Source organism: Phalacrocorax carbo, chromosome 6 (assembly GCF_963921805.1).
Source record: "Phalacrocorax carbo chromosome 6, bPhaCar2.1, whole genome shotgun sequence".
Lineage (NCBI taxonomy): Eukaryota > Metazoa > Chordata > Aves > Suliformes > Phalacrocoracidae > Phalacrocorax > Phalacrocorax carbo.
In genome coordinates this window covers 59508136-59535559 of record NC_087518.1, presented here as the reverse complement: position 1 = coordinate 59535559, position 27424 = coordinate 59508136, and the positions used below count along the sequence as shown (strand labels likewise).

Genomic DNA, 27424 nt, shown 5'->3' with positions numbered 1-27424 from the left:
TTCCAAAACCAGCAGGAGGTTAAAACAGGACCCAATGGGAGGTTACATTTATTTAATATTCAGTCCTTTCTCAGATGAAATATTGCCGTTTATCCTCACAGGTATTTGTCAAACTATTAGAGTAATGGTTTATAGCTATTACATGAAATTGTAGTTCTATTTGTAACTACCATTGACAAAGGATAAGCAAAGTGCATTCATTTTCTTTGAAAAATACCCAAATCCTTTGCCGTAAAGCACTGAGGGAATGTGCGCCATTAACTAGTTCAGAGCGGCAAGCCGAGGCAATGCTAGTAAATATTGTTGAGCGAACAGGAACTTGCACCTGTAATATCTGCTCCGGCACTATCATTTGTACCTTCCAGCTCTGTAGTTCACTTCAGGCGCATCCTAAGAGCCCTCTGGCACAGCTCCAGTTCCTGTACCTTCACATATTAACAGCACCTGTAAAATGATATTCATAACTAGATCTAGAAATCGGTTATTTTTATAACAGCCAGTACATTTAGCACTTATTATTGTACTTACATTTTTTCTAGTATCCATTAGAAAAAATAAACTAATCAGAAAGCAGCAGTAATAACATAATGAAATACACAAAACAACCAAAGTGAATCTGTCACAGAAATCTCTTATGTGCAATTTACTTGAAGTGCAATGTGCACAGCTTCCTTTGACCCTGTGGATCTCAATTTCAGATTTGCTCTTATGCACTGAGATTTATTTCTAGGAGTTAATTTTTACTTTTCTTCTCTCTGTATTTTGCTAAAAGCCTATGAAGAATTTTGAGAAGGAAATATAAAACAATATTATTTCTCTGAGAAAAGACCAAATTCAAATTAAACACTACTTGCAGAGACAAAACTCCAACTCCACAGCCCAGAATAAGATAAACTTGAGTTAAGACTACTATGTAAAGCAGCTGTACAAGTATGTGTGATTTCCATACTTGGCAGCTCTAGCTGAACACTGATCATCACTACAGAAATAAAAATACTTTTTCAAACTTTATCTTCAAACAGGAATCTGAAGTGTGATTGAGGCAACTGCTCTCAAGAGATTAATACCTTAGTGTGCTTAAGCAGTTCTGACTTGCACTAAAAATTTTTCATTTACACATCATTCTTACTCATAGTAGACAAAAGGGCAATGAGTAGTAGCTGTTGCTACCACTTTGAAAGCTCTCCTTTAATTAAAGGAGAATCTGATGTGAAATGCTGACTTTTACTGAGAACACCCAGTTCATGAGAACTATTTTTTTTCATCCTGTTAAAAAAAGTCCACAAATCTAGTATCATACTACTACTTAGAAATAGTTTCATTTCTTGCTTTGCCTTCAATTTTTGTAATTTTGCAGTCGAGAAGTAACTACTTAGAAGAATAACATAGGCTTCAAGAAGCACTGTTGCAGAATCAAAATAAAGTGACAAAGCAAGCATGTTTACTCTAATTCTGGCTTTTGTTTAGAAAGGGAAGGAAAAAAAAAAAAGAGATTTAAAACTTGAAGCCAGCAGCACCCCTTCACTGTCACAAAGAACAGAACCAGGGCACAGTTTTGGCCCCTGCCAGCTGCCAGGCTTCTACCATCCTTCTAGGACAGTGCCTTCAAAACACCCACCGCTACAGTCCACATGCAAAGGACAGATGGAAAATTCTCAGGTTCCTGAGCATAACATACCTTCCTTTCACAGACTCACGGAAGGTAGGGTTTGGAGGGCCCTCTGGAGCTCACCCCGTCCCACCCCTGCTGGAGCAGGCACCCCCAGAGCAGGGGCACAGGGCCGCGTCCAGGTGGGGGGTGAATGTCTCCAGGGAAGGGACCCCACAGCCCCTCTGGGCAGCCTGTGCCCCTGCTCTGGCACCCGCACAGGGAAGGGGTTTGGCCTCATCTTCAGGGGGAACTTCCCGTGTTCCAGCTTGTGCCCATCCCCCCTTGGCCTGTCGTTGGGCACCACTGAAAAGAGCCCGGCCCCATCCCCCTGACACCCACCCTTCAGATATTTATAAGCATTGATGAGATCCCCCCTCAGCCTTCTCTTCTCCAGGCTGAACCAACCCAGGTCTCTCAGCCTTTCCTCACAAGGGAGATGCTCCAGCCCCCGACCACCTTGGCAGCTCTGCGCTGGACTCTCTCCAGCAGTTCCGTCAGTCTGGAACTGGGGGCCCAGAACTGGCCGCAGCCCCCCAGATGTGGCCTCAGTGGGGCAGAGCAGAGGGGGAGGAGAACCTCCCTCTCCCTGCTGGCCACGTTCCTTTCCATGCCCCCCAGGACACTGTTGGCCTTCTTGGCCCCAAGGGCACGGTGCTGGCTCAGGGTCACCTCGCTGCCCCCAGGCAGGTCACCCCCAGCCTGTGCTGGTGCATGTGGTTGTTCCTGCCCAGGGGCAGGATGTCACACTTGCTTTTGTTGAATTCCATGAGGTTCCCCTGGGCCCAGCTCTCCAGCCTGTCCAGGTCTCACTGGATGGCAGCACAGCCTTCTGGTGTATCAGCCACTCCCAGTTTTGTATCATCAGCAAACTTGCTGAGGGTACGCTTTGCTCCCGGCCACTGCCGGGTGAAACTATACTGCTGACAACTATGTTGTTTTCTTTCTCAGATTAGTCCCTCTTAAAAAGCCTTTTCTGTTATTGCAGCCTGTTTTATATTCGCTATGAACATCTGCATGTCCAGCTGCTACTTTCGTTATTGCCTCAGTTCCAGGATTCTTAATGCCAAGTTTTTTTCTTTTTTAATAAAACGCTATGCTTAAGGTATGAAACACCTATAATTACATTTTATGGATAGTCAGTTAATAATGACAGTTAATCACACCCTTCTCAGGATGAAGATACTATCGAAGACCATGGCTGAGTTACAGAATGCAGAAACACACAGCCAGGCAGATAAACTCTCAACTACTGCTTCCCACGTAACCTTTTAACTATTCCCCCCCGCCATCTCCCAAAACTATGAAGTCAACAGCACTAAAATGCTACAGGCATAAATACAGCATTTGTGCCGAATCCAGACGTGTTCATTTTTACTAGCTACTTTCCACACAGGTTTATGATGCTATATAAATAACAGCAATAACCAATGACTCACATCCGCTCCTGTCCTAGCACCAGGCAGCTGGAGGAGCTGCCAGCAGAGGAGAGCCACCACAGGAAAGCCTGAGAGACCTCGAAACAAGGACATCATTGCTGGGTGCCTGGCACTACCTGAACCATGCTGCTCTCCCTCCAGAAGCACATCAGGTCCTAGGTACCCCCTCTGTTGCTCTGCACGACTTTTTTCAGCAAAAATCAGTTGGGAAACACTAATATTTAAGAACACATCCTGAAACATTTCCAAGTATGCCAAGAGCCATCCTGACAACATGGCAGCTTGCTCATCGGGGAATGGCTGCCCAGTCGGGTACAGGGCCCTGGAACCATGGCCAAAACCACAGCTCCTCAGAGGCGCAGGATGCACTGGCAACATAAGGGTTATAAATATTGAGCATTCAATTGCAAGTTTGCTTCTTGCCCTTTGATAACCAGAAACCAAATTGCTTTTCTGTTGCATAAAGTATCTTTCAAATTCAATTGCTTATCTCCTCATTCATTCAAGAAACAGACCTCAGATTTACAGGAATGAGAACCCACAATACAAATATACTATATTAAACATACAAGAGTCATCTGAAAAATAACCAAAACACAGTCCATTGATTTTAACCTTCAATATCAAGGTATCCTCCAGCGGTCTCAACTAGATCCCAGGCTAGAAGAATTTCCAATTATTTGAATTCCTATATATGGGATAAGCATTTAGTTATCAACACCACCATGAAACATATTTTCGGTTGTTATTAGGGCACTATTACTACATGGAATTGAACATGTTGCTACTGTGAACCGCGCTGCTGCTGAAGCGAGAGCGCCCGCTTCCCCGCACCAATCCCCCACCATGGCGGCAGGCAGCCATAGCAGGGCAGGTTTGCTGCCAGCGGGTCCGGGACAGAGCAGGGCAGAGACCCAGGCTAGTCCTCATGCCTGCTCTGATGAATGAGACACCCTCCTGCACGCTTATAACCAGCTGCTTGAATAGCATTTATCACATTAATTACATTTTATGAGGATTTAGTTACAATCCTGAGGAATTCTGTCTAACTGATGAAAGGTTACCTTAATGTGAAAAGCATAAACGTACTTGATGTTCCTCAGCTTCCTGCAGTACCAGCAGGAGACCTGTTTCTTACTTCTGAACTCTGTGATTGTCAAAATCTCTCTGTGATCCTCGGCTGAACGCAGGCCCTGAGGTGGCCTCCATGGGGTCTCACAGAGCCAGAACCCAGAGAAGGTTCATTATAATCACCCTTTTAGAATCTTCTACCTACTGTCATTATGAGCCATAAAGGCCTGTGATACAAAGCACAGTGTCAGTCTTTCTCCAGCCAAGCTAATCCAGGCCACCTCCTGGGGCTGGGCCTGCGGGGAACCGGAGCAGGAGAGGGCCCCCAGGGCCTGCTCCGCTCCCACCATAAATCCCCTCTTACTGGAAAAGGAAGGAGAGGTGGAGTCTTCCTCCACAAGTGCTAAGGTTTTAGAAATACTTCTGCCCATAAACCCTGAGCTCCATCACAAATAACCAGGAGCAAAGGTCAGGGTGTGTGTAGCAGGCCCACCGTGCAGGGCCGTCCCAGGTTTTGGAGGGAGGACTGGCCCTCATCAGGCTCTCCCTCGCCCTGCGGGCATGGAGTTGCCACAGAGAGCGGCGAGCAAGCGATGGCTTCACCGTGGCGTACGGGAGCGTTGTAGGAGGCCGGACCCCCTCGGGCAGGGAGCTGGTCCACGTGCCTCAGGCGGGAGGCCTGGGTTAATGACCCACGCAGCCCTCTGGAGAGGGGCAGCCATAACGGTGTCGTGCAATCTTACCGAGCTACCCAAACCGTACCGCGCTCTGTTACAGCGAGACCCTGAGGAATGCGAGGTACAGCATCTCCCAGCCCGGCTGGTGCTCGACAGCTCTTCCCCACACCCTGCCCCGAGTTGCCTCAGCAGTGACCCTGCTGTTATCAACATTAACACATTGCTTAGGTGCCAGCTGATCCATCCCAGGATGTCATGCAGCAGGCAAATACTTCATTCACAAGAGAGGGCTGTACAGCACTAAGAAAATGAAAGACTGAATCAAAATAATTCTTCTCCTTCTGAGGAGCTGGGTAGGAGCATTGCTTGTTATGCATCTAACTTCAACCTTACCAGCAGTGAGGACTATTTATATGATCTACTCTCCTTTGATCAGTCAAGGACAGTCAGCCTACATTTCACAAAGCCCAAAATAAAATTTAACACGTCATTATAGTTAGGGGCATTATCACAGACTTCCACAGCTCATCTGCGTGACATAGCGCTGCAGAGTCATATCGCAAAGAGTACAACTACAGATGTATTCTTATCTTAATCCTTCCTTGTTTCTCCAGCATTTTCATAAACACCAACCCAGAGTTTCATGGACATACTGTAAGAGGGAAATAACTGTTCATTAAAAAGGCACTTTTCATTGTGTTTAAAAAAAAAGTTAAAAGTAAAGAGCAATTCTTAACAAGAGCTGTTAATGAAACCTCTGCTAAGGGAGTCTGTTCCTGATGAAAGGGCAGCCATCACATCTGAAAGCAAAATAAAAGCCTCTAATTTGTATACAAGTTCTCAGTCTACTGACTAAAGTTTAAAGGTAACATGTAGGTCCTCAAAATGAGCTGCTGACATGTTTCATCACCTTACTTCAACTTCCCAACCTCACCATCAAAGGTATTATTATTCCTTGGCTCACATGGCAAATCCTTAAGACTTTTACCAAGCTTTTTGATGTTTTGGGTTTTTTTCCATATCATCTCAAATATTACTTCCCTAATTGTAACTTCAGTGACCAAGTGAGGGTAAAAAGCACCAGGGAAGGTGTCTGAAAAGGACTATCGTACCTTTGCAAGTTCAGACCACAGGCAAAGTTCCTTTTGCATAGAGAACTCACTCTTTCTTGCAAGGATTTTATCAGGGTTATCTCTGAAATGAACAATTTCTATCAAGAGACAGCAATCTTGTTTGAAAATAGGTATACTTTTAGGTTTACTCCAGTTTCCACAGATCATCTAATCAAGGTTTGGAACAGAACTGCTGAAAAGCAGACAGTAAACAGATTCAAAAATGGAGCTGCAGAGCCTTGTCAGCTGCAGTCCCAGACAACTACAGCGCATGAAGCAGCTCTCCAAACCTCAGAGAAGTTTTGATACATTGCTCCATATGTCACCTTAACACATACTTCCAAGATGCATGCATTAAGCCTAGCTGGAGAGACTGATACTGCACTTTGTACCACAGACCTTTACAGCTCATAATGACAGTAGGCAGAAGAGTCTAAAAGTGTGATTATAATGAGCCTTCTTAAGGTAAAAGTAATGGTACAACTTCTAATAGTTTCACAACAGCATCTTTGTATCTCCATTTTTTTTACTACAGTGTCTTGCTCTTGTAAATTTAGCTAATTTTGAGGACTCAAAGTAGCTTCTAATAGGTGTCATTACGGAGAAGAAGCTGCAAATTTCTGTGGGTTCACTTTTTCTTTTTAGAATGGAAGATAAGCCTTTAAATTTGCTAACAACTCTCATTTCCCACGCTTAACCTAAGAGTCGAAAAACTTTATTATATATTTATTTTTGAAGTTGTAAAAGGAGTTTGATTACTTTGTATGACAGCTTACACCCAAAGAGTTTAGAAAACAATGATGCTAATGTACTAGTAAATACAGCAGTTTGAAGAATATCCTTCTAACAATAGTAGAAAGCATGTTTTATTGCATTCCCATGGCACTGCCAAGCAGTGGCAGCAATAATCCTTCGTCATATTGTATAATGAAAAAAAGCACTACAATTTTAAAAAAAGACATTTTACTGTAGTTTTCCTTTAGAGTGCTGTAAAATGCGACCACATTCACATGACAGCATGTGTGTGTGTATGTGTCTCTTAATAAAGCTTCTCTGAAGGGCAATACAGCATGTACCATGGAAACAGGGGTTGCCATGGAAAGAATGCTTTTTAGCAGATAGCAAAAGAAATGAGAGCTTGATTCCCCCTCTCTCGTCTTAAAACAAAAGATTTTAAAAAAACATCAGTGTAACTATAGACAGAGTTTTCCTGAAAAACATCAGTATGAATGAACAATCAGGCCTGACACGTGCACAGTGGACAATTTTTGGCATTAGGGCTGTAGTGATCTGTACAGCCCTGTATTTTCAGAGCGGCTCTCCAGCTATCCCTCACACCACACGGCTCCACAGCCAGCCCCCCTCGGGTGTGCTCGTGACATGTGTCCTTCGAAAAACGGCAGGGGCCAGAGCCACAACGAGCTACAGGAGAGCGGGTTCGCAAAGTCATTGTTCCCCACTTGCCCAATCCCTGTGCAGAAAGTGCCAGAATCTTCTACCTGCCAGATCTTTTCTTTGCTTAAGTATGAAACATTTTCTGTTAAAATGCACGTGGTGATACAAACGAATGAAAAGCATGAATCAAATTAACTTAAAGCATATTGGTTTCCAGACATGCTTAAAATGAAGTCCAAATTGATGTGTTTCATCTACCTTATTCATTAAAATGGCATTCTTGATGTCCTCATGTTACCGTAATCTCCAAAGCACTGGACAAACAAGTACATTTGTTTCTCTTTATCACTCTTTCCTTACTAAAGAACAGGGTTTTATTAAAGAGATCAATCACCTGTGTACAGTTTAATAGCCTGAGCTGCGCATGTAAGACAGAACTTGCTTCAATAGCCCACAACTCCCAAAGTATAGAGAGGCATGTAAAACCATTTGTTGCTTTAATAAAACTAAATTTTTCTCAGAGCTAGTAAGTACCCTATTAGAATTAGTAATTTGAGACAGAAAAGCAGTGCTTAAAAGAAACCAATTCTAATAAAAGGAGCAGAATCAATCCTGTTTGCTTACCTCCATGAGAGCCCTATGCTTCTAACCAGAGACACAAAAACACTTTACATGCTTAATGCACTGCCTTTCTCTTATTGAATCACACTTACTGTGGAAGCAGTCTTTTGAGGCTTCTAGCTGTGTTGAAGTAATTGCAGGATTGCTGCTTCTAATGAATGGTCTCCTTACAATGGAGGCCAAAGTGTTAAAAACTTAATGTTGGAGGCAAAACGTACGAAGGAAAGCTTTTTGGAAATGTTGATGAACAGTCTGAAACACACTTTTACTGAAAGATGATATTTCTTATTAGTCTTCTGCCATAGTACAATGAAGTTGTATCAGCATAGGAAATAATTTTATATACTAACACTGTTGGATGTTACCACAAACGGCAACAGCCACTCCTTTTATGATGAAAGGCTGAAAAACAAAGTCATTAATTAAGATCACACCTTTGAAGACTTTTCACTTTTTCACAAAAGAGTTGGTAAACAGCTCAGCCCCAAAATTACCCTTCTACCTACGTTACAGTGAAGAACAGATAGTTTCTCATTAGATAACTTGTAGTTCATTGACTATGAAGCTCTTGAAAGTCCTTATTAATTTTTTTAACTATTTAGCTTTATAAAAAATTCTGTTTAAGTTTGGGGGAAAAAACTCCCTTTAACTGCCTACTTTCATTAAGTAGTGGTTTTAGCAAATGGACATGGTATGCAAAGCAACTGCTAGCAGCTGTAACATGAACAGTAGAAGTTACTGAAATGATGTTTAAGAAGAAAATAAGCCCACTATAAGTAGCAGCAACTAAAAAAACCCACTAAGGTGGTCAGGAAATGCTTCACAGATTTTCAAAGTAAAGCTGAAAAAGTTGAGAACCAATCCTTCATCTCCTATCAGCTGTTCCTGTTGCCAGTGATTATGGCAATATTTCACAGAGAACATATGGCAATGTTTATAGCCATCAGGCAGTATTTCACAGAAGCTGCGACACCATGTGTCCACCAACTAGCCTTTCTGATTGCAATTAATTAGAGAAGAAGCAGGAGGCACTTTTTAAATAACATTAAGTCTCAGAGATTCCTGAAGTTCCATGGCCCATGTACAAGACTAAGTGACAGGGAAGTCTATTAAAATAGTAACAAGCCTAGGACAGCGAGTCTGTCCTTGAGGAACAGGACCTAACAAAAAGAAAATACACCCTTTAAGGAGCAGAATAAAGAGCAGAAGTATAAGCAGCCATTCAGGGCAGTACCTTGGAAGCCTGCAACAATAAGGAAATATTTGAAGACCTTTAACGGGCCATTTTATGAAACAGATTCTGCAGAAAAGCTGCCACAGTGAAAGCTATAGCAGTTTTTTTATAGTTGCCAGACCCAAGAGGATGTGTATCAAAATTACACGGGGATCTATTAAGGAGCCGAGACTTATGAAATACACTGTGGCAGTCATTTCATGATTCCTATTTTAATAAAAGCAGGCAAGAGAGGAAAATTAAGGATAATAAACTACCTGATAGGTTTTCATACAGAAGTGGAAAGCTGAACTTTCCCAGCCAGCCCCTGCGGCTGATTCTGGCACTTTCAGGCAGCACCACTCAGGAGCGAAGCAGGGGCGGGCAGCGCAGGCCCGCGCCGCAGCACCCTTCAGCAGCGCTGCAGAGAGCACTGCAGACTATAGTGCAATGATTCCCATAAAGAAAAAAAAAAAAAAATCACCGTCACAGAGACATTTTCCCAACCCAGTATGATCTGACCCACTGGGAATGAGCCAGGAGAATCACAGCAGCTCAAAATCGTACCAAAACTGATGCAAATAGGCGAGGCATCAGTCAAAACTGATGCTGAAGAGTTCAGTATCATGTTGCTGAATTTGGGATTGGCTCCTAGCATCCCTCTCCCCATTACTGGGCATCTTTGCCCCACACAACCTGCTTCCCTGCTGCTCCTTGTCTCGGGTTGGCATATTCCCTGGAGATTTGAAATAAGAGAGCAAGATCAGGGGAAAACTTGTCCAGCTGTAGACTTAGCAGGGCTCCTTTCTGCCAATTCTCTGAGCTCTAATCATATGACTGAGCTCACCCTGCAGCTCTTCCCACAGCTGGGGTACAAATGTGTTTCTCTCTTTTCTCTACAGATACTTATTCTTACAAAACTTCTATAAACTCAACCCCTTTGAAATCTCTCTCCACCAGTCAAGTTTTGCTAAGTCGGCCAGCAACCTCAGAAGCTATTAAGACACCTTAACAGTGCCGCTACAAGGGCCATACAAGCCTTATTTCCTTAAGAAGGTAAGTTTTTAAACTCCTCTACCATTATATTATTATTTTAGCATTTCCTTCATTTCCCCAAACCTCCAACCTCTAATTTTTATTAGAGAGTTCTCATCTGGAGACTTTTTGATACACAGGAAAATGCAAATGGTGTTGGTAATAATAGAAGCATTGATTTATATTAGTCTTAAGAGCAAAATTCCACATTACACCCATGGTAGATCTCGCAAAGGTAATCTAATGGCCACAATACGCCTGCCTAATTGTGATACAAGAACCTAGGATCTGTTCTCACAGATGTGACATGACAGAAAATACAAGCCATGTTTAAAAGTATGTCAGATTGTTGTGATGGGTAAAAATCTTCCCGTCAGCACCGGGCAGACTATTTTAAAACTCCAGATGCAGCCCTGACACCAATCAGCAGCTAAAAATGAGCCACCATTCCACCCACTAATGCATTTGCGCGATGACAATAGGGTAACTTTATAAATAAATAAACACTGAAATAAAGTGACAGCTGGCAACTTCACCATCCTTGTCTACACTTTCCCAGGAGCAGAGCTAATATTTTGAGCTGTGCTCACAGAACGCTTTCAAGGTTTGTACTCCATAAAAAAAGTTCCCAAACTGCGAGGCTGACAGCTGCCACCAACTTAACAGCTATACTAAAGTTCCCGGCTCAACTTACAGTGGCTTCTCTAGAATTTAAGAGGATCTTCGATGCTGAAAGAAAATTGCAATATATTCCTTAATAAAGCACCTTTCAATGAAAAGATGAACAATAGAGTTCAGAGAGAAACTCCTGTCCAATATGCTGCCCACCAGCTGTGGTGCCATTGCTACAGCACCATCCTATTACTCGTTATTTTTAGGACGGTAGCACAATGGCTCTGATAATCAAGAGCTGTAGCAGGGATCACCCTCCCCAATTAAATCCCTACTTTCTCCCCTTTCAAAAGGCTCCCGCAGGTGCGCTGCTTCCCACTTGGGCTGGGAGCTGGACAGAGAGGCACCCAATCCATGCCCCAGAGGTGCTCACCCCTACAGGCTCTCCCTTCCTCGTGAAAAATCCAAGGGCAACACAAAGAGTAGCTTACACCCGGAGGCTGATCCGATCCAGCAAGCCCAGGTGCCCCAGCTGGAGCAGCCTGAAGCCAGGGGAGGCACGGGCCATGACAGAGCCTGGGGAGCCCGAGGGCAGCAGGACGGAGGCCTGGATGTGGGCAGGGGCACCACTCTGCCTCAGCCTGAGCCTTTACCTGCATTGGTAAAGCCTTGGATATGACCCACTGCCTAGAGCTATAGTCTTAGAAAAAAAAGCCTAGAAATATTAAGGATTTCAGCAGGAAGGAGACATCACACACAGAGATGCTCTACCTCTCACGCTGGCTGCTCTGGAAAGATAAGCAGATGAAAAGTAGAAGAGTAATTTGTACCCCCACTAAAGTAGTAAAACTGTAACTGTAACAAAACTAACTATAATAAAAGCACCAGGATTTAACAGCACAGCTTTCTTTTGGTCAAAAAAAATTAATTCTTGACTCAACTAAATGCAGAGTTATCTTTGTAACAGTCATGTCAGCAGAAACAGTCACAACAATAAAATATATTTATAGGATATCTGTGAAAAAGTCACAGTTTAAGCAGAACTCACCTGAATCCCAGCACACTGCACTAGCCAGCTCCTCGTGCCAGAGACCCATCCTTAACACCAGACACACGTGACTTTCTCTGCTCAGGAATTTCATTTTAAATCTACACTTCTCTCAGAAAAATAAAGAAATACTGAGGAGTACAACCTGGCATCGCCCCTGGTGGGGGATTATTGATTCCAGTCCATCACCTGATATGTTGTCAGCCCACTGAGTGTTCAGGTAACTAGATGGGAATGAAATGGAAAAACCAACATGGTTCTGGTAATCACGCCTTACACCTCCCTACGGCACTGAAACCACCCCGAGGAGCTAACAGCAGCTGATGGTCCGTGCCAGTACACGTGGCCCGTCCATACCACATTAGAGAGCCTGGGCTCTATCACTAGTTTACATTGCATAAATCAAAAATAATTAAGAGATGTAAAGGGTCATTTTAATGGCTAATTGACTTTTATCATAAATATTAGAGCTCTGTAAAACACGGACACTCTACAAAGCATTCACTGCTCACTCCAGAATTTTTTCGTGCCAAGTACAAGTACCACAGCACCACAGCCTAATTTAATTTTCTTTTAGGCTGACACAGGAACTAAAGTTAAAGCTGGGTTGAAATAAAAACTTCTCCTGGTTTCACAGCAAAGCCATGAAAAAACTGAACTTGATATGGCCTTCCTACACACACCCTGAAAGACTCAAGTTGAGAATGAACAAGGCTGAATTTCCAGTTCTTGTTTAACAAGGCAAGTTATGCTTAAGTAGTAAATGTAATTCTTGTTCAGCTCTTCTACTAGTTGCAACTGGAGGAACACACAAGTCACCCTGAATCCACAGAGGACTGTACCTTCAGTGTAGTTCCCTTAAAGACATAACTAAGCGTAACATGCTATTTTCTGGATTACCTTCAACAAGAATAAATAGGTAATATGAAACATATCTTGAAAAATACATCCTTTTATGCTTATAGAATTTGGCATATTCTAATTTCCTTGCGCAGGCTGTTTAGAAGGGAGCGTTGCTATCAGATGTCACAGGCTGCTCTGTCACCTTTGCATGTATCGCACAGAGGAGCAACTGAGGACATTAGAAATCTTAGCCAGAACCATCATAAACGTGACACTCCTGAGATCCTTTTTGCCCAGGATACTGATATTACAAAAAAAATATTTAAGCTACACTGAAAGCAGGTTTTTTTTCCTATAAAAAAAGTTACAGAAATCACACTGGAAATACTATTTCGGGGAAACTTTTAAATATTCTTTCTCAATTCTTACTTCATTCTTCAGATGCTTTTTAGTCATGCATTACTCTTAGCAGCCATGTAGTATGCTATTACTGAAGGCAAGAGTATCTTCTAGGTCAAACTGTCTCATGGATGAGTTACACCAGGAGAGTTTATGGTTTACATGGCATCGTTATTGTTAAATAAAACCAAAGAACTAATCTAGAGAAGACATATAAAGTATAGTAGTCTTAAGCATTTGACTATGAGGGAAATAGTAACACAGAATATTGCTGTTGCAAGAAGATTCTAATTGAATAACATGCAAATAACAAGCAAAATAAGAACCAAAATTAAATTTGCCATCTTTTATTAGTAAAGAATTTTCATTTTATCTTTTTCCTAAGGAAATGGTCATTTAGGTAGCATTTCTAAGGAAATTTTTTTCTTCTTTTTAATAGCTGCTTCATTTAAAACTATTTTAATGGACTCTTCTTGTTCCAACCCTAAACACGCTTTGGTCAAGACTGACGCAGAATCAAGATCATCAATTACTGCAGAAATCCAGCATTAAGAAAAAACTGAAGGAAAACCCCACCTTCAAACAGATAAAAAAATCCCTAAGATATATGCATTTTAAAGTGTTCAGCTTCATCAGGTTTAAAAGCTTATCTAATAATACAAATCGTATTATTAAGCAGCTAAACTATCTGTTTAGGGTCAACTCTATCTTCATTACCTATTTTAAAGTTATCTTTTCCCCCAACCAACAACAAAAAATTACATTAGATTATAGGTCACGACGTCAAAAAAAAAGACTACCGTTATCCTGAGTTCTCAACAGAAACCTTTCTTCAAAGGAAGATTTAAGACCATTATACACCTTTTACAAACCAGCGTTTACTTAAAACTTTGCAAAGTGATAAATGGGACACTTACAACCTTTGCTAAACTATCCTAAAAGTAAGTTTGTCAAGCATTTTGAGGGCAGATCTTTCACAATTATATCCAGGCTGTGATGGGCAGACCAGAACATTGACATTTCTGATTTTGGCAGCATGGAGACCTGCAGGGTCACGCTTGCACTGCACCCAAGCAAAGGGTACAAGTAACACTTTAGGGCACTTCTGAAAGGGTCACATGATTGTGGCAGACTCCTGAGCTGTAAAACAAACACTGAAGTGTTGGAGGAGAAGGGGAAGATCTGTTTTGATTTGGGTTTTTTCCACAGAACATTATTTGGGGAGGTGGGGGGGAAGATGATGATCCCCACACTTTGCACTGCTAATGCCCAGGGCCTTCCATGGTCTTCAACCCCCAAATCCCACAACCCCAAAGCTACACAATGAGGACCAGAAGCTGCATCCCTGATAATGGGTGCTCATCCTATTTGGGATGGGTTAAGCAAGTACAGACCACTGGATGAGATCTGTGGCTTGTTTTCAGAGAGAAAGAGATGGGAGGAGCATCTTTTAAAGAACCATTAGAAGCATCCAACCTCGGGCAAAGCCGTTTTGCTTGACACTGGTATTCAGATCATAGTCTCTTTTTTTTTTGCTACTGTAAAAAAAAAAACCACAAGCTTGTATCACGGCTGTGATACTAAGAGAAAGGAAGACTAAGTTCATCACTGGGATGTTCAGGCTTTACCAAAGGGCACACTGCAAGGCAAATTAGCCTCAGCTGATCTACTATTAGAACAGCACAGCAAAACTTTCACATGCTTGTGCTTCTTGTGTTTGGTTTCGGGTTTTTGTTTGGTTTTTTTAAAATCTATTTCCCATAAGATCAGAATTCACAAGGCATCATTTGTATTGGGAAGAACACTAACAATTAGCTTATTTATACTTTGTTCACATGTTCAACTCAAAATTACTGATGTTATAATGATATTTGCAAGCTAATTTGTATTCACATATTACACTTTAAAGGCAATGATGATTCTCCAGGAATGCAGAATTCTCCCTATCGTTTTGTTCAAAGGAAATGCAACAATAAACAAGTAACTCTCGGCTTTTGATTACACTTCAATATAGCTGTGAGTCTCAAAGGCAGGGAGGGGAACCCTACCGCACACCCACAGGGGATCCATGCTTGTAGTGTACAGCAGTGCAAAAATTGAACCACTAAACCTTTAGGGCTGTCAAAGACCTTGAAAGCTCACCTAGATTACATTTTTTTCATTACCATAGAATTTATCTGTTCTGGACATCAGACCTGCTTCATCAACATGGACTTGCCTTGCAATGGCTGCTGTGTGTTTGACCCCAGTCACTGTCCTGGGCTGGCCCAATGCACTGTGTGAGGGCACTGCGGGATGGGTTCCATTCCAGAGGTCCCTGCCATGCTCGTCCTCAACTCCCAGCCCTTATGGATCAGCCAAGCCCGTGCTGCCTTCCCAGCATGCCCCTCCCAGCTTTTTGGCTTCCATGCATTAGCGTTCTCAAGGACCAAAGGTTCAGCATTCAACCCATGCTTGCTGTCAGTGTCTGGTCCTGATGGCATTTTTTGAATTAAGAAGAGTTTTACACCAATCCCAAATGACCATTGCATACAGGCTGCTTAAATTCACCCGTATTTCTTTTAATCTTGAAACAGTCCTCAGCCAATAGCCAACATCCCAGGTCAGAAGATCATCACGTGGCTGAAAGGAGCTCCCACAGGCCTGTTCCTCAACCCTAAAAGACACAACCAGCCATTCACCTTGATGTGGCCAAACAGTCGCTGACGCGGGCAATATTGTGCCACGCAGCTTGCGCAGATGCAGGGTGAGTGCTGCAGCAGGACAACGACGTACATCATTCAGAAAGGCTCCCTGCTGGAGTTCAGCAGCCATAAATAACAAGAAACAGAGCAGCTGCTGCGTGGCTTGGCACATTCTCTGGGCAGACAGGAAGCATAACCACCCGTGCTGTGTACAGCACAAAATTATTAATTTTTAGGCCTGCTCAAGTATTGAGATTTTTTTTTTTAAAGTCATTGTCATGGTTCTCAAATTGAAAGTTTCAGGTCATAAACTAATATCGTAGCTGTTTCTTGCAAACCTAGACCAGTTTAGATCCCTGAAGGCTAATGAAGTGGATGTCTCCCTTGAAGTTGCAAAAATGACAAACCGAAAGCAGCACGGCACACAGAGGCAAAGGCAGAAAGGCATATGTTTTCCCTTTTCCACTACATCATAGATTTATTTGTGTCCATAATCTCTCCAAAGACTGCAAGAGTGTTGTTGCTTCCTTCAGCACAACATATGTTTTCAAACTCCACTGATCTGAGCACACTCTGATTTTCAGAGTATGCTTTGAGATGATCCTTCCTACCTTCTCATCTCTCCTTCTCATTGATTTATTGCATTAAACAGCCTGTAACTATTATCTCTTTTTACTAAAGTTGAAGCTCAGTAACGATTAAGCATTTCATCATTTTCCTTGTCAAGCATTATTTGTTCTCTTTCCCATTAGGTAGCAGAATTGGACTCTTTTTTTTAACCATTTTCTTATTTCCTATGTACTCATAAACCTTTATCTTGTTCCCTTTTATACCTCTTACCAGCAGCACCATTCTTTGTCATTCTTTAGCTGGTGCCCAGCTATCCTTGCTCTTATCCTTTCTGATAATTTTCAGGCTTTCCAATATCATACTTCCAATATTCTAAAAATTTCTGCTCCTTCACACCTTTTCTTCCTAGAGCAACCTATGTAGGAAACATTAAGAAATAAGAGCCAGCTGCATCACTAGTAACCTAGCCTTTAGAAACAAAGAATCTGTTCCAGTTTTGAGAAACAGGCTTTCTCACTAACCTTGAATCAGAACAAAGCCACCTCTAAAAATTGACATTTGAAAATCAATCAGCCACAGTGCTCTCTAAGTGTCCCCTCCTGAACATGGCAGGGACCTGCCACTGCCCCAGCCTGTGGGCGGAGGAGACCAGGAACGCCTGCCTAGGCTGGCTCCCCACGCTGCCCACCCCAGGCAGCCTGCACGCCCGAGGGCAGGGAGGGTAGCAGCGCAAGGTTTGGATCCACAGCGAGCCAGGAGCTCCGAGCGCGTCGTTATGACGGTACACCACAAGAGCGACTGGTCACATAGGAGCAAGGCGCAACAGGACGCACAGCACCCTGAGTCTGAAAGAGGGACTGCCCTTGTGCTTTTAAAGCAAGCGCAAAGCCAGCTCCCACCGCCACTCTGGGCAATCAACTACAGCCACGCGGCTCTGCAGAAAAAGAAAATGCAGATTTTTGAGCAAGGCTAATCAGAAGTCTACAAACCATAGCCCCTCCAGCCTGCCCACTCTGTCCCTGCCTCCTGGCTTGCTCTTCAACCCAGAAGCTTCCAGTCTCTCCCCAGTTTGCAGCAAGTTCTGCCTAGTCCCCACTGAATCCCTGGGAAAAGTCTCCTTCATGTTGTCCACCAAGATCTCAGATGATCCCCCTGTCTCTCTTTAGGTTTGCCCCTGCTACCCTCCCACCCCACTACTTGTCCCCATCCCACCCCATCGCTCCAGGAGCTACTTGCAGCCCACCCCACTAGCCGGCCTCAGGAAAGGGGATCTCCTCCAGCAATATCCAAGAATTTCCCCATTTTCAGGGCTCCATCCAAGACCAAAACAGACTGCATTTGGATGTGGATCAGAGCCTAAAAAAAGTCCCAAACCCCAAAGCCATGTGGGATGGCCAAGTTAGATAGGAACAACACAGAAGTCCCCAGCCACCAGCCAGCAGGAACTCTCCTCTAGCCAGAGCCTAATTTGAATCTTCTCTGACCTCTTCAACTACTTTCTGCCTTGGCAGTTAGTCGGTATGTGGAACTGAGCAGGTCAACGCTGCCCATCTGAGAAATCCAACAGGTTCTCAAAGCAAATAAATAAGAGCAAATTTTTAAAGGGTAACCACTTCTACAGCGAATAATAAATACAACGGTGAAGGAGCAAATCAATCCAAACACACCTCAATTTGAGGACAGAACATGATATGAACGTATGTAGCCCAGCAGTTATTTCTTTCTTGGTCCTCGAGTTGAAAGCAGGCTCTTCTTTTTGGTTTCACAATGTAATGTCAGATTGTCCTCTCTTTTCACCCTTTTTTTCCCTCTCTTTGCATGTATTTGATAGTTTTGTTTTTAATAAAAGTGGAGGTGTTCTTGGCATTTCTGCTGCAACAGCAGGGCTTGAACTTAAGGTCAAATGAAAGGAACAGTGTGTTCAGTTACCATGGCAACCATACCAGGCTAATATCAGGTACTAAGATACCAAGAATGAAGTGATAAAAATCACTACATTAGTTTAATAAACAAGTTCCGTTGTCATCGTTTTACTATATATACGGTTCTTTGAAAAAATATCGAATTTCAGAATTTGCTCTGCTTGGCCTATTATTCATTATCTAACGAAAATGAAAAATTATTTCCTTTCTCAAAAGCTTCAGGAGTACAGGTATATTGAGAACTCATTAAGGCTGCTATACATTTTAACGCCATATTCTACGTACACCAAATTTTGCAGACCCTAAAGCAAACCCTAATTTGACATTTAATTTCAATTCTCATTTTACGTTTTCATACTCTGCCTCAACCTTTTAATAAATGTATCATTAAATTTTGAACATAAATCTTAACATGTCAAACACCTTAAAAATACTTCACACCAAGAGGACAAATGCAAATGAAAGCCCTCCTCAGCACACATCTAGAAACTGGTGGGGAGAGCTCCTACCTGGGCACATCTCCCACATCCCTTACCTGACACCCCAGTCCAAAGCCAGCTCCCGAGGCAGCAAGATTAAATACCCACAGAGCTTGTTGGAGCTGGCTCCAGCTACCCTTGCAGTTGGTGAAGGGGACAGAACCTGCCAGGCCTGGATGCGAAGTAATTAATGCCATATGGTTTGAGGCGAGCACCTTGAGAAGCCCCTGGAAGCCCAGGTAGATGCCAGCCAGCGTCTAACACCGGGGTGAGAATATCCCACCCAGCTCTGCCTTCCCACTGACTGTCTGGGCAGCCGGGAGTAAGACGGCCAGAGAAGGTGCCAGAGACACAGATCACAGCCCCACGGGTGACTGTATCAGAATTGCTAATAAGAGACAGATTTTAAATGTCAGTTTTGGCTAGCGACGACAATAGTGGCTGGAGAAATAATTAACAGTGATTTCCATACTACAGATAATTCTGCAAATGAAAATGAATGGGGCCAAATGGTTCTGAGAATTCAAGATAACTCCAGAAAGTCAGGAAACCCAACAGAGTCTGAGCAATTTATTTGTGAAATAATTCGAAATTACTTTGCATAGTAATAGGATTCTGGAGCTATGTTGTTAACCATGCAGAACAGCCACATTGATTGAGAGCTGCAATAGAGGAAAATAAAACTTTCTTCTACAACAGAGGATTGCGAGACATCTTTGTGCCTTCTTTAACCAGATAAAAACCAAGAGTCACCCCAACTCACCCACCACAAATCACAACAACACTCAAAAGATGGAGGTAGTTGACCAAGAGACACTGTTTAAGAAAACTACAGCAAAGCAGCAAAACCACTCAAAATTTCTGTAGCACGTGCTCGATTTCCTTGCGTGCCCCTCAGACATGTTTATATCAAGTCACATCATCAATGGAAAAAAGTTAATCTTTTCAGTATAGGAGATATTTAGAAAACATGTTAATAATTTGGTCTTGTTTACCTTTTAATAAGTATATTTACAGCTAATATTTACCTTCCAGCAAATTCAGAGCAGAAATGAATTGCTGAGTTAGAGCAACATGCTCAAAAGCTGCTATCAAAGCGCTGCTGAAACACTTCCAACTCATGCATTCATCTGCTTCTCAGAACATGCCGGTTTGTATCGATTTTATGCAGTTGTGTCAGCCTGACACCGGTGAAGTAAACAACAGGAGTAGCCTATGGTCTTCCAACCACATACCTATACACCGCCTCGAGTACTGTAAGGATTATAGCTGTAACTGCCAGTTTCTGCTAAAAAAAAAAAATTTAAAATCTCAGGGCAGAAGGACAAGCTGACCTAATCGGTGGGTTGTTTGAATAGGTTTTGCAGTGGGGGCACAGCTAATCCTTGCCTGACAGTCCAGCCTCGAGATTTTTATTTTTTTTTTTATCTGTGATTAATGGACTTGACATCCATGTTCCCACAGCTTCTGCTAAGCATGGAGTTCAGACCTTATTGTTAAATACCACTGAGATCACAGAAAACTAAACTCTTATGACAGTGGAACGACTGTGCCAGAGGGCAGACTTTTCTGAGACAAGTATTGGATTACACCAGAAATATAACACCGAATAATAGGGCACTAGGAGAAGGTTCACGATCTTGGGCCCCTGAATACCTCACGTCCTTAAAACTAGGCTGACCTTTCTGAATGGAAAATAGATTGTGCGAGCCGGGAGATCTAACAAGATAACACGTTATCCAAAATTATACCGGGAGATCGCACGCACATCCGATGTGTTTATCCTATTTAAGTCAGAGGCATGTGCGATCAAGCTGACCTTTCATTTTGTATTTACTCACTAATCAAAATCTTAAAGTACTTTGACTGAAGCTCTGGAGCGCTGATGGAGATCTCTCTCCTCCAGAACTTGCGGGTTTGGATGTGAGCTGAGACACAAGATTTGGAAATAAATTTTAAATCCTTAAAGTCTGAAGATGATTGGATCCAATTAACATCAAGAGAACCACATGTTCACAGACAGACGAGAAGAAAGCCTCCAGACAGATAACCTTTTTTCCTGACTACTCTGAGGTACAAAATTTAGTTTTTCTGCTTTCTGTACTGCCTCCACACAGAATGTTGTGGCTACTCTATGATTGTTTTATAGCCTCTCAGCTTCTATAAAAAGTGTGGATGAGTATTTCTTAATTTCTGTTTTTCCTGTACATTTTGCACAGAAGCCAGTGTAAAAAGAAAATACAAGTAAAACACGTCCCTCTGAAATAGAAGAGCAATGTCAGTTCATAAGGGACGTTGTTTAAACAGTTAGCTCTGTCTGAACCATCCTTGTTTTAGACCGGGAAGTATTTTAAACCTTAATTACTGCAGTCTGCAAGACTGTGACAGATCTCTCTTTTTCCTATGGGCAACTTGCCAAAACGAGGCATGAGTTCTTCTTTTAAGACGACCGTGCTTAATTAGTGCTTTAGCTAACTTTATGGTGCTTGCACGATTCAACAGACTACTTCTGGCTCTGGCAAGTACATCTGTCTGCTGCAGTTTGGGGGCTTCCAGGGTCAAAATTATTTTGCATGCATTTTCATAATTTGTCATTATGTCTATGTATCCCTGTAGATTTTGATTTCTAAATGTAAAGTACAGAGAATAAACTAAAATTTCCAAACTTGAGGGGGGAAAAAAAACTTACTCTAAATATCCCTTACTATATCAATATTCACTGCTTGATTGCTGCTTTAGTATGTTATTATAGAATACAGATATGTATTTACAGTAACAGCTCCATATGGGAAGAGAAATAATAGAGACGGAAGAGCTGAACTCAGTAAGAATAAAAACATAAACACATTATCCATTCTGACACCAAGCCTAAGCCAGTATTTCATCTAGGGCTGCTATCCAGTACTGGCCTGCTGCACGCTGCTGCTGTGAGAAAACCTAAGGCCTGTATTTCATTGCTGCAGCTCTTTTTCCATGAGCACAGACATTGCCCTGCTTTCTGAGCGCAGAAGGCATCAGACAGAGCCCATTTCTTTCCTTTACTTGTCATTCCAACCCTCCTCCAAGCCAACCTTCTACCACCAGCCCTCTCTTGCTCTGTTGCTAGACACTCAATGAGAGCTACTCTGCCTATTCTAGTCTTGTGACCTTTCCCCGTCATCGAGCACAAACGTGGGTATCTGAAGTAACCCTCCAATTTCCCCCATTTGCATTCGGCCCCATGAGACGCGACACTGCACCGCTCAACAGCTGGGCAGCCTTTCGGGTGCCTGGTGCTTCCCCCGCGGATTCCTCGAAGCAGCAGACTTGTCTTTTGCACTTAAGCATTATGCAAGGTTGTTATTTTCACTGTCACACCCACCACCTTGAGTGAGGTTTAACTCCAACGTTAACTGTATAATACATGTTTCAGCTCTGCCATCAGCTCAGGTTCTAAAATGACATCATCCCTATGAGAAATCCCAAACAAAATTTTCAGATGTCGAACAGTAAAGGTATAATAATATATATACACACACACACGTGTATACATATTTGCATAGTCTCTTCTTTGACAGACGATTTTCACATCTCCTATATCCAAATTTAATTTCTTCCCACCCAAACATCAATTCCTACCTTCTCTGCCTTTGCTCAAGTCCTCTCTAGCAATTCTGTAACATTGGTAGCTCTCGAGGAAAGCCCGTCGTTCCAGTGAAATTGCTATATGTGACCTAGTTCATTCTGTGACGGTGGTCAACTCGCTGTAGTGAGGCTGTAGCCTCAGCTCTTGGGGACAGCCACCCGCAGACCTGCCCTATTCATCCCCACAAGCGCATTCCTTACCACAAACCTTGAGCCTTACCCCTACAGCCAGCCGTGCTTCTCACCCATCCCTTCCCCAGCAAACATGTTCCCCTGAGCTACTGCTGCTCTGTGTTGCTTCAGAGCAGAAGTCCCAGCTCTCACCTGGGCACAAGCCTGGATTTCTGCTCTTCCTCTCATCATTTACACCCGCTCAGAAACCTGCTGCAAACCAAACCTGACTGCCACTTGTTCAAGTCACTGAAGACTCAGGGACTGTCCCTCAGCTGAATTTATAGCACGGCTTTCATTCCCAGTGAAATCTGAACCAACAAGCTCATCCTTTACTGTCACTCTCTAGGCTCCTTAAAATCCCAGACACCTGACATGGCAACGGGCACGTGCTCCTTGCTGGCTTTGTTCAGGCAATGGGAGAGACCAGCAGCAGTATGTGGCACCCACTGAAGCCTCTGCTTGGATACAAGCAACTGTAGCAATTCAAAGTGAAAAGGACAACATACGGGTCATTCTGGCCATAACCTGGCCTCAAGATGTATCATCCGACAAGACGGGAAGCACAGCCTAGTACCTGGAGCAGAATACCTTGTACCAGAAGCGTACTAGCTAGTCAAGCTTCCAAGAACAGGAGAGTATCAACATTTATCACAACACACTGATAAACAGGGCCCTTATGCCTTATGCAAAAGGAAAGAGAGGATGCTGGCAGGGCTGGGTTTTCAGAGTATTTCCTCCTTCCAATTCTCATCTAGATCCGAATTTCCCCAGCGCTGCCCTGTTCCAGGCTGTGCAGCCCGTTAGCTGTAGCTGTGCTAACATCGGTAGAGAACAAGACACAACACAGAGTTACCAACAAAGTGTTCATGACCTCATCCAGGTGCCAGGAGAGGGCAGAGAGCAGCCCTTCAAGGGGGAGCCACCATAGATGCTGCTAAGAAGTGTTGTAAGCCGTTTACTTCTAAACTATTTATTATTTACTTCTGCCCTTCCTCCTCTACTCCCTAATCTAACTGTTCCTTTGCTTGCTCGATCCCAGGGGTCAGTTTTCAGGAAGAAGCAGCTGCCCATCAGCGCACCCTCCATGCTCCCACAGAAAGCAAGCTTTGCAGCACTTACCAGTTTATCCCCGTGAGCTCCTGGGCACAAGGGAACCCTGTGCTCTGTGAAGTTCACCTAAGAAGCCAAGCAGCGTCAGAGTGCTGTGTCCATGACCAAGCCCCAGCTACATTCTGTGACATTGGGTCAGCGGCGTCTCTTTTTCTCTTCTATTTCTGCTACTGCCTTGGCCTTTAATATTCTGGTGAAATGAGTGAGGCATCTTACACCTTTCTGTAAAAATAAAATTAAATTTATTTAAAAATCAAATAAAGTTACATACTGCTTTCATCCGCCTTCCCCTAAGCAGAGAGGGTACATTGCTCATGACGCCAGGCCAAGCAGCAGGACCCTGCCATGAGGGATGGAGTTCTGGCTAATAGCACACACAACATTCAACATGGAATATCTCCACTCTAAGTTTGCTGTCTTGGGCAAATATTTTTGCATTTTTTAAAACTATTTTTGGCAAAGATAAATATTCCAGTAAGATACCTGACTACATCTTTTACAGCAGGACAGGTCTGTAACCTCTATAGCCCACATCTTGTCCAGGAGACTAGTCCAGCCACTGAAAATGCACAGTCAAGATGCAACAACGATGTTGTACGGAAAACACAGAAGACAGGGATCACCTAGGAAAAAAAAAAAAAAAACAGTCTCGCTTTAGCACCTCCTATCACCCCTTGGACCACATCTGGGCTGCAAAACACCCCCAGTGCCGTGCCATGGCACTGCCTCTGTGCACCGGAGCCCTGTGGGCAGTGGGGAGGCCACCCCACGCTGGCCCGCCCACCACCCCATGCCATCCCTCAGCTGCATCTCCTGCACCGCTCCAGCCTCTCCTCTGACTGTGCCTGACAGGGGAGATGACTGATTAAAGTGACAGACAGGGTTTCAATCGAGAGAGAAGCTTGTTTTAGCACAGGCCTGTCTACTTCAGTAAATCTCTGGTTTTATCAGCTCTGTGCAACTGGCTCATTTAGACCCGATCGGTGGCAGTCCATCTCCTCGCAGCCCCTTGTCAGTGACAGCCCTCAGGTGCCTAAGCACGCCAGGCTTGATACGAGTCAAACCCTGCTGCGAACAGAGATTAACCTGCAAAATCGTGCAGGGCTCTTTTTAAGTGTATTCTAGCCAGGCACAAGGAAAATAAAACTCCATCAAACTTGCTAAACTTTCCTTAGCTCCTCCGTGTCCCGCATCTCATTTGCATTCACTTTAGCAGCTGAATAAAAATAACCAACGACCCGGGCAGCCTGGCTACTGTGCAGGAAGCATAGGAGCAAGAAGATTGCTAAACAGCCTTTGTATAACTGAGTAGTTTGTCAGAAAACATTGGAATGGCTTCCAAAAACCTGCATAGCCATGTAGAAGATAAAATATTAATAGATTTAATATTAAAATATTTGATTAAATTAATATTAATTCACCATTAAATTTTAAGGACTTTCATATTTCATAAGAAAATCACAGTGAAACTACCAATAGGGATTTAACGCCTCGAAACCAATTATACAAGATCATTAAGCAATACCTTTGAAAAGCAATCCAAAAACTTTTCAGTGATCAAGATGAATTAAGTAAATTCTGTTTACAAACAGCATTGTTTGTGCAAGTTCTCACCAGAAAGGAGACTTGCCCTCACTCAAACATTGTGTATTTTACTAGAACATTAATAGTCTTCTTCAGTTCTTTAATATACACATATAGTCCAATTTTATTTTTTTTTCTTTCCCTTTATGTGTATTTTGTGGTATCAAAACTGTTCATTAAGTTTGGGTTAGTTTCCTTCTGCCCAAAAATAAAAAAAAATATGAAGTACACCAACAAAGGAGAGTAAACCCTCTGAAAAGCTGACTTACTAACAGCTGAAGACAAAAGCTTTGATTGCTCTCAATTATAGTCTGACAAAGCAATGGGGAGAATGGCAGAGTATTTTTCAATTGGGTCTACTCAATTTTTGCTACTACTTCCAAGCTAGAAAGTTAACTTATTGAGGATCCAATTTTCCTTTCCATAAGTACATTTGTATTTCTTCTGTCAATATTAGTTAAGAGTTCATTTTGATAACATCACAGAATCCCAGCCTGGCGGGGGCTGGAAGGGCCCTCTGGAGCTCACCCCGTCCCACCCCCGCTGGAGCAGGCACCCCCAGAGCAGGGGCACAGGGCCGCGTCCAGGCGGGGGGTGAATGTCTCCAGGGAAGGGACCCCACAGCCTCTCTGGGCAGCCTGTGCCCCTGCTCTGGCACCCGCACAGGGAAGGGGTTTGGCCTCATGTTCAGGGGGAACTTCCCGTGTTCCAGCTTGTGCCCGTGGCCCCTTGGCCTGGCGTTGGGCACCACTGAAAAGAGCCCGGCCCCATGATCCTGGCACCTGCCCTTCAGGTATTTATAAGCACTGATGAGATCCCCCCTCAGCCTTCTCTTCTCCAGGCTGAACCAACCCAGGTCTCTCAGCCTTTCCTCACAAGGGAGATGCTCCAGCCCCTGACCACCTCGGCAGCTCTGCGCTGGACTCTCTCCAGCAGTTCCCTGTCAGTCTGGAACTGGGGGGCCCAGAACTGGCCGCAGCACTGCAGATGTGGCCTCAGTGGGGCAGAGCAGAGGGGGAGGATAACCTCCCTCTCCCTGCTGGCCACACTCCTTTTCATGCACCCCAGGACACGGTTGGCCTTCTTGGCCACAAGCGCACGGTGCTGGCTCAGGGTCAAGATTAATTTAAAGCATAAGCGATAGCTTTTGTGCCGTTATTCTATCTCCTTTATATGTTCCTATAAGAACTTCTCTCGTCTGTCGTTTCTCAGGTATTCATAGTCCCCAGCAACATTATAGTCAGTTCACTTCAGGCATGAGCTACCAGTCTAAAAAGTTACAATGCAGAATATCTTTCTCTGTAGTACAGCATTCCCGGACTTAAATTAATTTTTCAATAGCATTAAAATCTTGTTTGTGTAACCAACAAGACTGGACTAAAATGATGCATGGGGTTTCATAATTAGATAAAGCCATTGTTTAGAGTCAGACAGTGCCCGTTTACAGTTCAATAAACAACTTGTCACAGTTGCTTGGTCAGAGCAGACCTGGATGTCGATGGAAACGGTTAGCACTGAGGTAGCAAAATAAATTGGTCTCTTGAGTAAATAAATTGAGCAGCAACGTGAATATGCCTCATCAGTAAAGACTGTAATTTAAAAGGGCTTTGCAAATAGTGGTTTATATATGCTGACATTGAAGGAAATGCTTTACCTTCTCTTATGTTTAAAAAGAAGACTTTAACAACGGTCTTTCATCTATAAGTTTTATACGCATTAGCGTAGACAATACAAACTAATGCCAGCACTTACAGCAAAATAGTATTTTGAATATTTTCCTCAATAAAGAAGTACAAATAATAATACCGGATAATGGTACGTTTGCATTTCCCATGTTGGTTTTGCCATTTGGAAGTACCCAAGAGAATCAGGCAGAGGCCCAGTGAATGCTAACATGATTCTAGCCAAGATGCAGCATAATTTCTCAGCTCCGCCGGCACCATCAGTATGCATCTGCCAGTGAAACCTAGTGTGTGCGCAGCATGGAAATAGAACGCAAATTTTAAATTTTGAGTTTGGTACTACTCTATCATTAGACTCTTCAAATGTTTAAATTTATTCAGATTTTTGCTTGTGAATCATCTCAAGAAAGCTGTTAGTCTCGTGCAAAACCATATACGTTTCTATAGTCAGTGCTGCTTACTTTTTACTGGGGTGGAACTAG

The 27424-nt window shown here is 43.1% G+C and overlaps 1 long non-coding RNA gene across 1 annotated transcript in view; it reads right to left on the bottom strand.

The window, feature by feature from the left end:
* Window positions 1-247: 247 nt before the first annotated feature.
* Window positions 248-27424, bottom strand: part of LOC135314109 (uncharacterized) — a 71583-nt gene continuing 44406 nt past the window's right edge. Inside the window, exons 7-9 of the long non-coding RNA XR_010373583.1 lie at window positions 24160-24299; window positions 23686-23898; window positions 248-444 (exon numbers count right to left, since the gene is read on the bottom strand). This is a non-coding gene — a long non-coding RNA (uncharacterized LOC135314109). The remainder of the gene's footprint in view (window positions 445-23685; window positions 23899-24159; window positions 24300-27424) is intronic.